Raw genomic sequence first — 15336 nt, forward strand, 5'->3', positions numbered from 1 at the left:
GCGGCCGGGGACTGGCTGGACACTTTGTCTGGGGGTCGGGATCAGGATGGCGGGGTGGGGCTGCGGGAGGAGAAGGCCCACTGGACCCGGACTGAGGTGCTGATACTGGGACTCACTCTGGACGAAGATGCTGCTGCTTTCGGCCAAGCTTAGGGTCTCTCGTTTTTTGTACTCGTTCTCCCTCCTTTGTAGGTGGTGCGGGGTCTCGAAGGGGTACTCTTTCCTCCTCTAGGGGGTTTACCTAGTTTCAACTATATAGGGGCGACAGGCACACTGCAAGTTGGGGGGGCTGTTTGGGCTCATGCAGGGGTGCAGGGAGGGGGGAGTTTTGTTGGGGCGGTTGCGTTGGGGTGGGGTGTTGTTCATTTGTACCACAAGGCAAAAGTATTGTCGTGCTATTCTCAAAGTACTCTCGGGGGGACGAGTGATTGCTTTCGTTTATGATGGGGGGTAGGGGACTGAGTCTTTTGTCCTGGAACGTTAATGGACTGGGGGACAGGATAAAACGAGGTGTGGTCCTGCAGTTCCTGAAACGAATTTCACCTGACAGTTTTTCTGCAGGAGACGCACCTCATTGGCAACTCCTTTCGTGCTATGAACCGGCGGGGCTACCGCCTTCTGGCCCAGTCGGGCTTCACGTCGGGTTCAAGGGGTGTGGGCATCATGGCCAAGACCTCGCTCCCGTTGGAAGTTGATGAGGTACTCCATGATGACAGGGGACGTTACACGGTTCTGGTGGGTAGACTGGAGGGCAGAGTGATTATTTTTGTTTCTGTCTATGTCCCGCCAGGGTTGCAGACGACCACCTTTGCGGATCTGGGGCGCCTCCTCCTTGGCCTTCCGGAGGGGATTCTGGTGGTTGGGGGGGATTTTAACGCTGTGGTTTCTGGAATTGAGGACCGTCACCCCCCTAGAGATCTCCCCCGTGCCCAAGCGTGGTTGTCTGGCCTATTGGATGCCTTGGGGCTGGTGGATTGTTGGCGTTTGAAACATCCTACGCAGAAACAGTACACTTTTCATTCCAGGGCCCATGGCAGTCTATCAAGACTAGACTATGTCCTGGTGCCGGCGGCGCATGCGGGGAGGATCGGGGAGGTGCGCCATTTGACGTGGGGTATTTCAGACCACTCCCCGCTCTTATTGCACTTCGATATTCTCCCGAGGGGAGAGGGTAGGGTGGCCCCGATTAATCCCTGGTACCTGCGTGACCCCACCATTCGCGCAGAGTTGGTTAAGTCCCTTAAGCGATATTTTGATGATAATGTGGGGTCGGTGTCATCTGCGGTCTCGCTATGGGAGGCATTTAAGACGGTGATTCGGGGGGATGCCCTGTCCCTTATTTCCCATTCCCGGAGGCGCGAGCGGGAGGAGGTGATCCGTGTTGAAACTGAAATAACTGAGTTGGAGGGCGACCTTGAATGTGGGGTGACGGATGACAAATTACATGTCCTCCGACTCAAGCAGGCGGCCTATAAGGCCCTCGTCACGGAGGCGGCCAGGGGCCTCAGTAGAGAGCAACAGGGGAGACTGTATGATGTGGGTGATAAGGCTGGGAAATTGATTGCGTGGCTGGATAAAAAGGAGAGGGCGAGTCGAGCTGTCCCGTCGATTGAGAAACTGGATGGTGTGTGTGTCACGGAACCGGAAGAAATAGTCGATTGCTTTGCAGAATATTTCCGTGGGGTGTATTCCCCGGTGTCCTCCCGCTCGGAAGAGGATTCCCATGCCATGCTTAGGGATATCGCGCTGCCTTCCCTTTCGGAGGAGGACAGAGTGTCGTTGGACGCCGCCCCAACCTCTGAAGAAATTGCTCTCGCCATACGCTCGGTCGCTTCCGGCAAGGCCATGGGTCCTAATGGTCTTCCCATCGAATTGTACAAGCTGCGACCGGATACGCTGGCGCCGCATCTCCGTGCGATGTTCCTCGCGGCCCGTTCTGCGGGTTCCCTCCCGCTAGACCAGCGTCTGGCTACTATCGTGGTCATTCACAAGGAGGGGAGGCCGCGGGACCGGGTCACGTCCTACCGGCCTATTTCGCTGCTGAATGCGGAGCCCAAAATTCTCGCCAAGGTGTTGGCCAATCGGCTGGTTGGCGTGGTGTGCGATTTGATTCACCAGGATCAGTCCGGCTTTATCCCCCATCGCAACACTGCGCTTAACCTGCGGCGCTTGCATGGGGTGCTTGCGCGTGTCCCGTTTATACGGGAACCGGCCATTTTGGCATCCCTGGACGCCACTATGGCGTTTGACACACTTGAGTGGCCATATATTTGGACGACACTGGCGAAGTTTGGGTTTGGCCCGGGATTCATCGGTTGGGTGAAATTGTTGTACTCGGGACCGCTGGCGCAGGTGGTTGTGAACGGTAGAGTGTCGGCTCCGTTTGAGCTGGGCAGGGGCACGCGGCAGGGCTGCCCATTATCACCGCTCCTCTTCGCGCTTGCCCTGGAGCCCCTGGCGGAGTGGCTGCGGTGGGAACCTTCTATTCGTGGTCTCCGATGGACCCCCGAGTATGAGGACCGCGTATCTCTTTACGCTGATGATATTCTTCTGTACCTGGCTTCCCCACGTAAATCACTGATAGTACTGGTTGATGTATTGCACTCATTTGGCCTCAACTCCGGCCTGGTCATCAACTGGGCTAAATCGTGTGTGTATGTCCTCTCTGGGGAGGACCCTATCCTTCCGCGGGGTTGTCCTATCCAGATCGCCCCGCGGGGATTTAGGTACCTGGGTGTCTTCATTACCCTGGACGCGGGGGCCCGATATAGCCAGAACTTGCTTCCCCCCCTCCAGCGCCTGAAGGAGGACGTCGCGCGTTGGAAGCGCTTGCCGCTCTCGCCGCTCGGCCGGGCGGCATTGTTTAAGATGATGTCGCTGCCACGTTTCCTGTATGCTTTGCAGAATACAATGGACGTTGTCCCGGTGCGCTACTTTCGCGAGGTGGAGAGTTTGCAGCGCCGACTGTTCTGGGAGGGTAGGCCGCGTATCGCCCTGGCGAAGCTGACGCTCCCGTGGTACGATGGGGGGGTTGCCCTCCCAGATATCAAGCGATATTACTGGGCCTCCCAGCTGGCTGCGATCAATCACGGCCTTTACGGGGGAGGAGCCTAGCGCTTGACCAAGATGGCCGCGTGAGCTCTGAGCTCCCGAGACCCTCGCGCCCTCCGTCGACTATCCTGTCTCTAATCCTGTCTGTATGCATGGCATCGTGTAGATGACCTGCCAGGGAGGCGATTGATGCTACCCGCGGTCGGATCGCCCACCGGGAACCGGAGTTATGCATGGCGGAAGATTGCGGCCTATCTCCGAGGAATGCCAGGGGCTAGAGTTGGCAGGACGCCCGACTTCTAGTTGAACAACAACGGCCAGGCGAGGTGTGAACTGTCGGATGGAGGTCCCCGTCCTTTCGCTTTCGCTTTCTCTCCCTTTGTCTGCCCTGCCCCTGGAGAGCTCTTGGTGGCCTCATTCTCCTTTGGACGCTCTACATGCTACTCTGGCGGCCCATTGCAGAACTGATCACTCCTGATTCCTCTCGCTGAGGGAGGGCCGTCTTATCTGAACCGACCTGCTTGGTACCAACCATGTCGGGCAAAGCAGAGGTGGATCGGCTGAAGCCTAAATCTACCAGGCGGGGTGCCTATGCTCAGGTCAATAATATGGACCGCTATGCTCTGCAGAAGGGATCACCGAGTGGGTCGAGCCAGTCGCCAGATACCCAGAAGGAGGCCTTGCCCTTGGCCCCGGAGCTCTCGCTGCAGGATGTCATGGGCGCGCTTGAAGGGATGCAGACTTCGATTGGGAGGCAGTTTGATGCCCTGGCGCATAAGGTGGATGCCATCTTGGTGGATGTCAACCTGATCCGTGCGGACTTGGGCAAAACGAATGAACGGGTTAAAACCCTGGACCTCAAGACCACGGGCCTCGCCGATGATGTCGCGGAACTGCAGACCGAGGTTCGTAAGCTGAGGACCGAGTGTGATCTCGCCGCCCGCAGGCTGGAGGACTTTGAGAGCCGGGCCAGGCGCAACAACGTGCGCGTTATCGGGGTCCCGGAGTCCTCGGATGAGGCTTCGGTTGACCTGCTCGTCGAGGACTTGGTGCTTAACCATCTGCAGCCTAAGGGTCTTGGGAAGTTTTTTGCGGTTGAAAGGGCCCATAGAGTGCCGGGTGGGAGGCCCAAGGTGGGAGCCCCACCGAGGCCGATTGTCGCCCGGCTCTTTCATTTTCGAGATCGGGACGCTATCCTGCAAGCATCGAGGGTGACGGGCCCGGTCCCCTTCCAGAACGCGTCGGTGAATTTCTATCCGGACTTCACCCAGCAGGTGCAGAGGCAGAGACAGGGCTTTCTGGGGGTGAAGAGGCGACTTCGGGAGAGGGATCTGAAGTATGCCATGCTCTTCCCTGCCAGACTACGTGTGGTGTACGAAGATCGGACATTCTTCTTTGAGTCTCCTGTTATGGCCGATGAATGGCTGGACGCTTTGCCCCGGCGGCGGACGGGAGAGGATACTGCCGCGGATGGGGACAGTGGCCGGGATGGGCAAGGCTGATTTCTCGGAGCCGGTCTGACTCGATTTGACTTTACTTGATGACTTGATTAGAGTGCAGTAAATGCGGAGGGTTGCGGGAGGACGAGGGGAGCTCTTTCCTCCCTTAGGGTGCTTTTTGTAGATGTTGGGGTTTGTAGGGCGACAGGCACACTGCAAGTTGGGGGGGCTTTGTAAGCTGCAGCAGGGGTGCAGGGTGGGGGGGATGGTTGGGATTTTGGGGTTGTTGTTGGGGGGTCTGTTTCTGCAAGGCATAGTGATCATCTTCGGTATTGTCCTATGGTGGCTCTTCGGAGGGGGGGGTGGGCCTCTTTGTGTTTGGGGATGAGGGGTAGAGGTTTAAGTGTTATTAGCTGGAATGTTAATGGTTTGGGGGATCGCATTAAGCGCGGGATAGTTTTGCAACACTTGAAACGGTCAATGCCAGATGTTGCCCTACTGCAGGAGACACACCTTATAGGTAACACGTGCTATGCTCTTAATAGGAAGGGTTATAAATTCATAGCTCATTCGGGATTCTCCTCCGGGTCTAGGGGTGTGGGCATCCTTGTCAGGGCCTCGCTGCCATTTGAGGTGGACTCCACCGTTGTTGACGATAGGGGGAGGTTTGTGGCGGTGGCGGGGAGGTGGGAAGGTAGAACTTTGGTTTTAGTTTCGGTTTATGTCCCTCCAGCCCTGCAGGCCTCCACGTTTGTGGATCTGGGTAGGGCCTTGCTGGATCTCCCGGGGGGTATGTTAGTGGTAGGGGGGGACTTCAATGCTGTCGGCTCTGGGCTGCTGGATAGGCACCCGCCCAGAGACACAGGGGGGGCTCAGAAGTGGCTTCCAGACTTCCTAGACACACTCGGCCTGATAGACTGCTGGAGGCTCCGACACCCCACACAGCGTCAATACACCTTCCACTCCGGGGCGCATGGTAGCCTCTCTAGGATTGACTATCTGCTCACTTTGGCTGTGCACGCCCCTTTGGTTTCTGAGGCCAGGCACATGGCGCGTGGCATATCGGACCATTCGCCAGTGTGGGTCAGGTTGGATGTCGGCCGAGAGGGAGGGGGAAGGGTGGCTCCTATTAACCCCTGGTACTTTCGAGATTCCAAGATGCGCAGCGCACTGGTGAAGACAGTTGATAATTTTTTCAAGGATAATCAGGGGTCCGTGGACTCGGCAGTGTCGCTCTGGGAAGCATTTAAGACCGTTCTGCGAGGGGAGGCCCTCTCACTTGTAGTGGCTGCCAAGCGGCGGAGAGATGGCGAGGCTATGCAGGTGGAGGAGGAGATCATGGCTTTGGAAGGAGCGCTAGAGGAGGAGGTAACAGCGGCCTCACTGCATGAGCTGAGCTTGAAGCAAGCCGAGTATAAGGACCTTGTGACAAATGCCGCTAAGACCCTCAGTAGGGAGCAGCAGGGCCGCCTGTATGATGTTGGTGACAAGGCCGGGAAGCTCCTAGCTTGGCTGGATAAAAAAGAACGGGTTAATAGAGTAGTGCCGGAGCTGACGGGTGAGGGGGGAGAGGTGATTGTGGAACCTGAGGGGATTGTCCAGTGTTTCTCGGACTATTTCCGTAAGGTTTATGCCTCAGTGTCGGATAGGCCGCCCGGGGACTCGCGTGACCTCTTGCGGGATATCACTTTGCCCTGTCTTTCTGATGTAGATAGAGCTGATCTTGATGGAGACTTAACGGTCGATGAGGTGGCGGGAGCTATTCGCGCGCTGAACTCGGGCAAGGCCTCGGGCCCGAATGGCTTGCCGATTGACCTGTATAAATTGTTCCCGGATAGGGTAGCCCCTCACCTGCGCGCCATGTTTGTGGAGGCGCGGGGGAGTGGGACCCTCCCGTTGGACCAGAGGCTGGCGGCAATTGTTGTGATACATAAAGATGGTAAACCCCGAGATAAGTGTGCCTCATATAGGCCCATATCACTCCTCAACGCCGAGCCGAAGATCCTGGCTAAAATCCTGGCGGGCAGATTGGTCAGGGTACTTGGAGACTTGATTCACCCGGATCAATCCGGTTTTATTCCGCATCGCAACACCGCGTTGAACCTTCGGCGCCTTCATGGGGTGATCGCCAGGGCTGGCACGCTGCGAGAACCGGCTATTGTGGCGTCTCTTGATGCCACGATGGCCTTCGATACGGTGGAATGGGAGTATTTGTGGGCTGTGCTAGCCAAGTTCGGCTTTGGCCCTGGTTTTGTGAGCTGGGTGAGGTTGCTGTACGAGGGACCCCTTGCGAGCGTGGTGGTAAATGGCCGGGCATCGACTCCGTTCCGACTTGGGAGGGGGACTCGGCAGGGCTGCCCCCTGTCGCCTCTGTTGTTCGCCCTTGCTCTTGAACCTCTGGCGGCGTAGATACACTGGCACCCGGATATACGTGGCCTTCGGTGGTCGCCCGAACACGAGGACCGCATTTCGCTATACGCTGATGACATCTTGTTGTATCTTGCCTCGCCCAAGAACTCACTCATAGTGGTCTGTGATGTTCTTACATCCTTCGGTAGGAATTCGGGTCTCGTCATCAACTGGAGTAAATCGTATTTATACGTCCTGAGTGGAGAGGTTCCGCCGGTCCCGCGAACTTGCTCGATCCAGATTGCTCAGCAGGGCTTCGTGTACCTGGGGATCTTTATCTCCATGGACCCCGCTTTGCGGTATGAGAGAAACCTGCTCCCCCCCCTGGCGCGCCTGCGGCGGGATGTTGAGGGCTGGCGGAGGCTGCCGCTCTCCCTCGTCGGGCGCGCTGCCTTGTTCAAAATGATGTCCCTTCCTCGGTTCCTCTACGCATTGCAAAACACTCTAGATTGGGTGCCGGCCAAGTACTTTCGGGAGGTCGAAAGCCTCCAACGGACGCTGTTGTGGGATGGGAGGCCGCGGATAGCGATTGCTAAATTGACGCTTCCATGGTATGACGGGGGTATCGCGCTTCCAGACATCCGACGCTATTACTGGGCCACCCAGTTGTCCGCGATTAACCACGGTTTCTATGGCCCGGCCCTCAGCCCAGGTTATGCCATGGACAGATGGTTGTTGCGCGGCGGGAACTATCTTAGGGCGTTGTACTCGCGGTCCCTCGACTCATCCCTCACGGGGCCCACTGGGGTGGCGGTGCGTGTATGGAAGATGGCGACTGACTCTCTGGGCTGGAAGGATAGGCTCACCCTAGCTGCCCCGTTGTTTGAATCTGAAAGGTTGGGTAGGCTTTGGCATACGAAAGGGTTTGATAAATGGGATTTGATCGGCATTTCCAGGGTTGGAGATATGCTGATTAAGGGTAAGGTGAAGTCCTTTGAAGAGTTGCAGAAGGAGTATGAGTTGGGGGCGTCTGAGTTTTTCCGATATGTTCAGGTGCGTCCTGCCCTGCGGTCAGTCCTTGTGGAGGGTGAGAGGGTGCCTGAGTCCTCTCCTTTGGAGGACCGGATCCTTGATGGCCATATGCCGGAGAGCACGATCTCGCTCATCTACAAGAAACTGATAAATGTTCGGGCTGATGTGCTACTGGGGCTGCGGGACCAGTGGACTAGGGACGGACTCGAGTTGGACGATGAGGACTGGCAGTCTGCTGTTTCCTCTCCTAAGGAGGTTGCGATCCCGTCGCGTCTGAGGCTGGTGCAGCTTAAGATCCTGCATCGAGTGTATGTGACGGGGCCGCGACTGGTTCATATGGGATTCTCTGAGGAAGGCCTATGTAGGAGGGGATGCGGTATGGTGGGTACTTTCCTACATATCATCTGGAAATGTGGTGTCATCACGGAATTTTGGAGGCGAGTTCATGCGGTGATGGGGGAGGTGACGGGCATTGCCATGCAGCCGGAGGCGCGGTGTTGTCTCCTGAATGCCTGGGGGCCCACTGACCATGATGAGGCACAGACCCAGTGGGTGACCCTGGGTAACATGGTTGCTAAGAGGGACATCGCGCGCTTGTGGGGTTCCGGGGGGGCCCCCACGTTAACTGCGTGGAAAGAAAATATGGACTGGAGTATGCTCAGGGAGAAGACAGTATATTGCGCCAGAGGCCGCCCTCGGAGGTGGCATGCCATCTGGGGGCGGTGGAACCAATACAGGGGGGGAATATGTCTTGCCCCTGATCTGGATCCCCCCGAGGAACAGCTTTCTTCTTGACCTTCTTTCCAGCTCCGTATGTAGATGTGATGGTTAATTGACCTCTTGGGCCTCTGCTTTTCCCCCTTTTTCCTCTTATCATAGTACTGTGACCGTTAGATGATTGGGGTCCGGCTCCCCCTGAGGGGCTACCACCGTGGGCATTCAGTGTTGTTGCCTTGCTGGGGTTTGTTGTGTGTTTGTAATTATTAAAAATGGAACCTTCTCACTGCTCCTTCAATGTACTGTGGACGATTCTCTATACTCTCCTAATGAAGCTGCCGAACCTCCGGGTTGTCGGCTGAATAGCTGTGTCCAGATTCTTGAAGAAATAAAGGTTTTTATAAAAAAAAAAAAAAAAAAAAAAAAATCACGCCCTTTACGGGCCCGCCCTAAACCCGGCCTTTGAGATGGATAAAATGTTACTGCCGGGCGGTGACTATAATCGTGCGCTTTATTCTAGCTCGCATGACGCGCGGCTGACGGGCCCCACGAGGGTCATGGTACGGGTGTGGCATACGGCTAACGTGGCGATGGGGTGGAAGGATCGCTTGACCCGGGCGACGCCACTATACGCATCTGAGCGGCTGGGCTCCCTGTGGACCTCGAAGGGCTTTGAGAAGTGGGACATGATAGGCATCAGCAGGGTGGGCGATCTCTGGACGAGGGGGGGATTCAAAACGTTCGATGTGCTGCAGACAGAATTCCAGCTGCAGGACAGGGAGTACTTTCGTTATATGCAGATCCGTCATGCATTGTGCTCCGTATTTCCGGACGTTGCCTCCATCCCGGAGTACTCCCCTCTGGAGGATAGAGTGCTAGCTGGGCATGTCCCGGACGGCACGATTTCATTAATTTACAAAAAGCTCATCAATGACCGTTCGGGACTGCTGACCGGCCTTCGTGAGGCGTGGGGGGCTGATGGATTGGAGCTGGATGACGAGGACTGGGTGTCTGCGGTGGCCTCCCCGAAAGAGGTGGCCATACCGGCCCGCCTTCGCTTCGTCCAGCTCAAGATACTCCATAGGGTCTATGTTACGGGGCCGAGGCTGATGCGTATGGGCTATGCTGTGGACGGGTTGTGTAAGCGTGGGTGTGGTTCTTTGGGGACCTTTCTCCATATTCTGTGGGAATGCCCGGAGGTGGTGCGATTCTGGCGTGGTGTGCATGAGGTTTTGCAGGTAGTTACGCATGTGCCGCTGTTGCCTGAGGCGAGGAGATGTCTTTTGAATGTATGGGAGCCAACCGACTACTCAGTGCCGCAGACGTGGTGGGCGACTCTGGGATATATGGTGGCCAAACGTGACATTGCGCAACTGTGGGGCTCCCAGAGGTCGCCGACTGCCTCGGCGTGGAAGGACAACATGGATTGGTGTATGTTTCGGGAAAAGGTGGTGTATGTTGCGAGAGGTAAGCCTGGGACATGGGTGAAAGTATGGGGCCCCTGGAACGCTTACCGTGGGGGAATCTGTACCCCGCCGCTACTGCCTGATCCGTCACCGGCCCGTCTCCTTAGCCTGTTTGTCTTCCCGGTTCTGGGCAATGAGTTAACTTAGTCCCCGTCCTGACCTATTCCCCCCCTCGATATTCCTATGAACCAGTGGGGTCCCCCCCCCTAGGGGAGCACATGCTGTTGTTTCCGACTGTGGGTTGCCTTGTGGACTTGCTTTTTTGTTGTTATTTATATAAAAATGAAACCGTCGTGTGGGGTCCGGATGGTGTGGCTGCCAACGTCTCTTTCAACTCCTGTGCATTCCCTTTTGCCGCAGCGTGCGTTCTATTGTCTGTATTACACGCTCCTTCTGTTTGCTAGCGGCTGGCCTGAAGGTTGTAGGCCCATCTTTGTATATTTTTTGGATTCTGTAATAAACGGTTTAAAAAAATAAATAAATAAATAAATAAATATCCCCTTCCTTAAAGATCGGCGGGGGAGTCTACGAAGGGTGTCTACTAGGTTGTCCGCCTCGATTTCTTTCCAGCTTCGCAATCTTCTCCACCATCGGGGTGGTTGCGATAGTTGGCTCTCCAGCGGGACCCAGCAGATAATTAGCGAGTGGTCTGACCAGGCACAGGGACTGATGTCTAGTAGACTGGCCCGTGGTTGTGAGGTTTAGATGAGGTCCAGGGTGTGCCCTTTAATATGGGTCGGGCCTTCCACCAGTTGATGGAGTCCCATCGAGCTCATTGCTATCTCAAAATGGCTAGTGAGCATATAAGACCTTTTGGACTTAGATGTGGTCTCAAAGAATGTAAAAACTCTTTCTGAGGTAGGTGCTTTCTGGTAAAAAGTAAGAGTTGTGGTCTTGTTTCAATGAACGGCATGCATGATTTGTGAGTTTTCTTTTGTCTATCTTTCCATTTTCTGCCTTGGAAATCCAAACAAAAGGAAAGTTAAGTTCTGAATATCTTGTGTACAGAACATTTATGTATAATATATTTAGTTATATACATATTTATTGCAGCTTAGTGTAACTTCCTAATTTCATGAAGCAGGAGGAAGCAAACAGAACAGAACACTGGTCATTTTGAGTAGTCCAGTCCAGCACGATGTGAGTTTTGAAAGAGGGTGCTGGAATCCTTGAGAGAAAGGATCACTTGAAATTGGATTCTTGATAAAATTATAGAATCTCAGAGGGGTCGGTAAGCAATCTGGTTTTGCGGGTGGGAGGAAAGAACACGAAAAGCTAGAGAGGGGGAAGCAGACCGAAAGAGAGGAACATAGTGGGGAGTAAAGGTACGAGAGAGAGCGCAACATGGAGCTGGGGCTGAGAAGCACTTGGGGAAAGCAGCAACACAGAGGGATAAGCACACAAGGGAGGGTGTCAGGAGGAGGGTGGAGAAAGGCACACGGTCAGCGTAAGGGCAACACAAGCGAGCGCAATGGAGAAGTAGAAGTACATGAGGGAGAGAGCTGGAAAACACAATCATTCTGGTAGAGCGTTTAAAAAAACAGAAGAAAGTAGCACTTGAAAAAGAAATAATTGAAGGACACAAGTAATGTGTCCATGCTCCGTGGGAGGGACAAACACAAGAAGAGGAAAGAAAGCACACACACGCTAATGAATAAGATGCAAGGACGTGGGAGTGACAATGAAACGAAACAAGCAATGGGCAAAGCTAACCAATTTTAAGCAAAGGTGGCTTTATGCCCACTGTAAGCTAACATTATGTATCGCCCTTCAATCGGAATTCATTATGCACAGTGCATGTAGCCTGGATAAACCTAATTAAGCAAATGCCAAAATGTAGTCCTGTGTTCTGATGACATTAGACGTGCACACAACAACTGAAGTGCTGCCTATTCTAGTGCATCCCCACAGCGCATATGAATCACCTGGGTAAATATATATACTCTAAGCATCAACATGAGCAAGCACAGGGCAAGACATCTGGGATTGGATGTCTATTGGACAGGCCCATACCCTAGCGCCCCAATCTGTTGTGAATGTGCAAAAGTATACCAAGGAACCTCTTTACTCCAGCCAGATAGTCCTTGGTTAATTACACTGCACAGGTTTGTGACTGACAGCAGTTTCATAGCTCATCTTTGTAATGCAACGACTTAAACAGAGACATAACTCACATACGAGCTATTAATTAAATAGAGACATACCTCACATAGGAGCAATAGTTATCAAGTGATTGGTGGTAATTTCAGAGCTCGTGGGTGGTTTGCTCATTCATTACAGTGATAATAATGATTCCTTGTTTTTTTATATAGCACTTCATATGCATTTCTGCTACTTGCAAGTCCTGTAAATAAAAATTTACTGATACCCAATTTTTAAAAAGTACTCAATTTACAGGCCTCATAATGAATCGAACTTGTAAACTGCAAATTAGAGCACAACTAAGTGGAAAACGTTTAACTCACTGAGCCAACTTGCCAGTCATTTTCAAAGCAAATTTGGGCAATTTCACCACACTAGTTCCTTGCCTTCCAGGTGCCCTTTCTCCACTAAACAGTACCAGATGAAGGGCAAGCCCAATACACCCTTGAGGGCTTAGGCGGATAAATTGAGAAAGTAAAACTGCCAACAAGGGATTTTGTTTGTGAATAAAGTAATTGCTTGATTCTATTTCTTACTGAATAATTTTGGGGGTGTATTTAAGCAAATTATACACCAACAGTGAATGTTATCAACAAGAACAATCTTCAGATAAAGAGAGCACACACGGGATTTCTTTTGTGAATAAAACACAAATCTTTTTATATATCAATCAGAGTAAAAAGGAGTACAAAAGGACCATTGGTTCGAGCAATAGATTATGAAAAGCGGGTTAGTTCAGAACCACATTTCATCAGAAGACATCTATTTCAATATAGTTATGACAGAGACCAATCTCATCATTGAGAAAATAATCAACTGCATTTATCTAATATCGTGAAATTAGATGATGGATATCTGATTGATATATAAAAAGATTTGTGTTTTATTCACAAAAGAAATCCCGTGTGTGCTCTCTTTATCTGAAGATTGTTCTTGTTGATAACATTCACTGTTGGTGTATAATTTGCTTAAATACACCCCCAAAATTATTCAGTAAGAAATAGAATCAAGCAATTACTTTATTCACAAACAAAATCCCTTGTTGGCAGTTTTACTTTCTCACTTTCTCCGCTAAAGCGCCAAGATACTCTTTGGAGTGAACGTTGCGCTATATAAAAATCACACATTCATTCATTCATTCACATATGTAAGGACTGAATTTATTTATGGCATCCAGGGAGACATTTGGTGCCTCATGTTGGAGCAAGTTCATTACTCATGTGGAGGTAATCTAGGATGGATACATTCATCGTTCACGCGGAGGCAGTTTCCCTGGGTATTAATGGCACCACTCTGGTGGGTAATGTCGTGGTTCATATAAAGACATTTATTAAGCGCTTGTGGATATTTAATGAGACACGGGCAGGTCCATAATTCTTATAGTATATGAAATGACTCAGGTGGTAATCACTCATTGCTAGTGGAGGCTATGCAATGGGTCACGTGCAGAACTAATAGCAAACAGAACAAGGGAACTGGCTATGAGGCAGCAACCAGGGAACTGCTTGGGATCAGGATTCAAACTCTATGGGGGAAACAGGCCAATGGGAGAGTAAGCCCGCGGAATGCATTGCGGGACCAACAAGTTTAGTTTCTCACTTAAATATGTCCATCTAGAAATTAAATGATTCTTTTGTATAATTTTCAGCAGTTATTCATCTTTTTTAAGTATTCTCAACATTGATTAAGAGTGGGTGATCTAAGAGTCTTGGAAGGTGATACTTGGGCTTGAACTTGGCACAGCTGTCAGGTTCCAAGTAGTCACACCCACGTGAACACCTGATGTCCCAAAATCCTTGCATGTAGGCATGTGGTGGATGAAACGCCAGTCGCAGGAACTGGGGGAAAACAGGGGTAAGAGAAATTCAGACTGGATTCGCCCTGTAGGTGTATGTATCAATGGAGACCTCTGAGGACTTCTACCAGGAAACCTCTGAGACATCAAGGGTTTATGAATTGACTAAAAGGTAAATAGAATACAGGAGTTAGGAATGTGGAATATGGACGTCGAGAAAGAAAAGGCTATGCAGGTGGTTCGAATGAGGCTTACATGGCATAAGATGAATGAGCTGTAACAGGGTTTGTTAGGGCTGCCAGGTGTGAACCCCAGGACGGGAGAAGACGGTCACTTCGAAAGCTGAATCCAAAAACTGTCAATTCTTCTATGTTTCCCAAATTTTTATGGAAAATACACTACCAGACTTTAGGGTTGATTTTGAACATCCCATAAAAAATACTGCTCCAATGGGGGAACAAGGATGCATCAGTTTCTCCTGCAAATGGTGACATTACGTGAGGGAGTTTCAACTGAGGTGCTGTTGTATATGCAGTCTTTCTTTTTCATTTTTAGTAAGCCTGAACCTGTTTGTCTTTCCAGTGGCATGGTACCCCTTTTAAGATGATAATTGGCTTCTATAATCCATCCAAGGTTGTGCAGGCTGACTCACGGCTTCCCTTCTTACACATCATCCTTCCTGCATCACTGAATGAACTTTGGCCGCTCAGCATCCTCAGACCGAACCAATCCAGGAGCATATGAACATCCAAACCAATTCTACATATTGTGTTCCATGTTAGCTGTAGAGCTGCTGTTGAAACAGGTGCAGCCAAAGGATGCGACAAAGACACAGGTGTTAGTGTTAAGGTTATGTTAGCTGGATGAACTCCTCCAGTTAGTGAAGTTGAATAAATGTAGAAAATGTTGACAGTTGAAGTAGTTGAAACGATGAAGATGCTAGCGTGCCTTTTTACACGCTAAGTAAAGATCAGATGACCTCAGCATTTCTGGAGATGCAGTGGGTATATCTGGCCCGGAATTAGATGATAAAACAAAGTTAAAATAGTCAAAGATGGGGTTCCCACCATCTGGTTGAATAGGGCACTGAGTGTGACCTGAAGAGAGTAAGTGCATGATGCTAAAGTTGAGATTGATAGGACTGTCCTATCTTTTTATGTGCGGAGACTCTGCAGTCACAAAGATACTACTAGTTAAATTCCTGTGTGAATAGCAAACAATTGTAAATTTACACAAAAGTGTACATTTACCTTTGTGAATCAGGCCCTGGGAGTTTATAAGGTCACACTTAATTTGCTCCAGGTGTTCAGATGGGGTGGATATGCAAAGAGAAACAGTCTCCTGA

The sequence above is a fragment of the Triturus cristatus genome, chromosome 9, assembly GCF_964204655.1.
Source record: "Triturus cristatus chromosome 9, aTriCri1.1, whole genome shotgun sequence".
Lineage (NCBI taxonomy): Eukaryota > Metazoa > Chordata > Amphibia > Caudata > Salamandridae > Triturus > Triturus cristatus.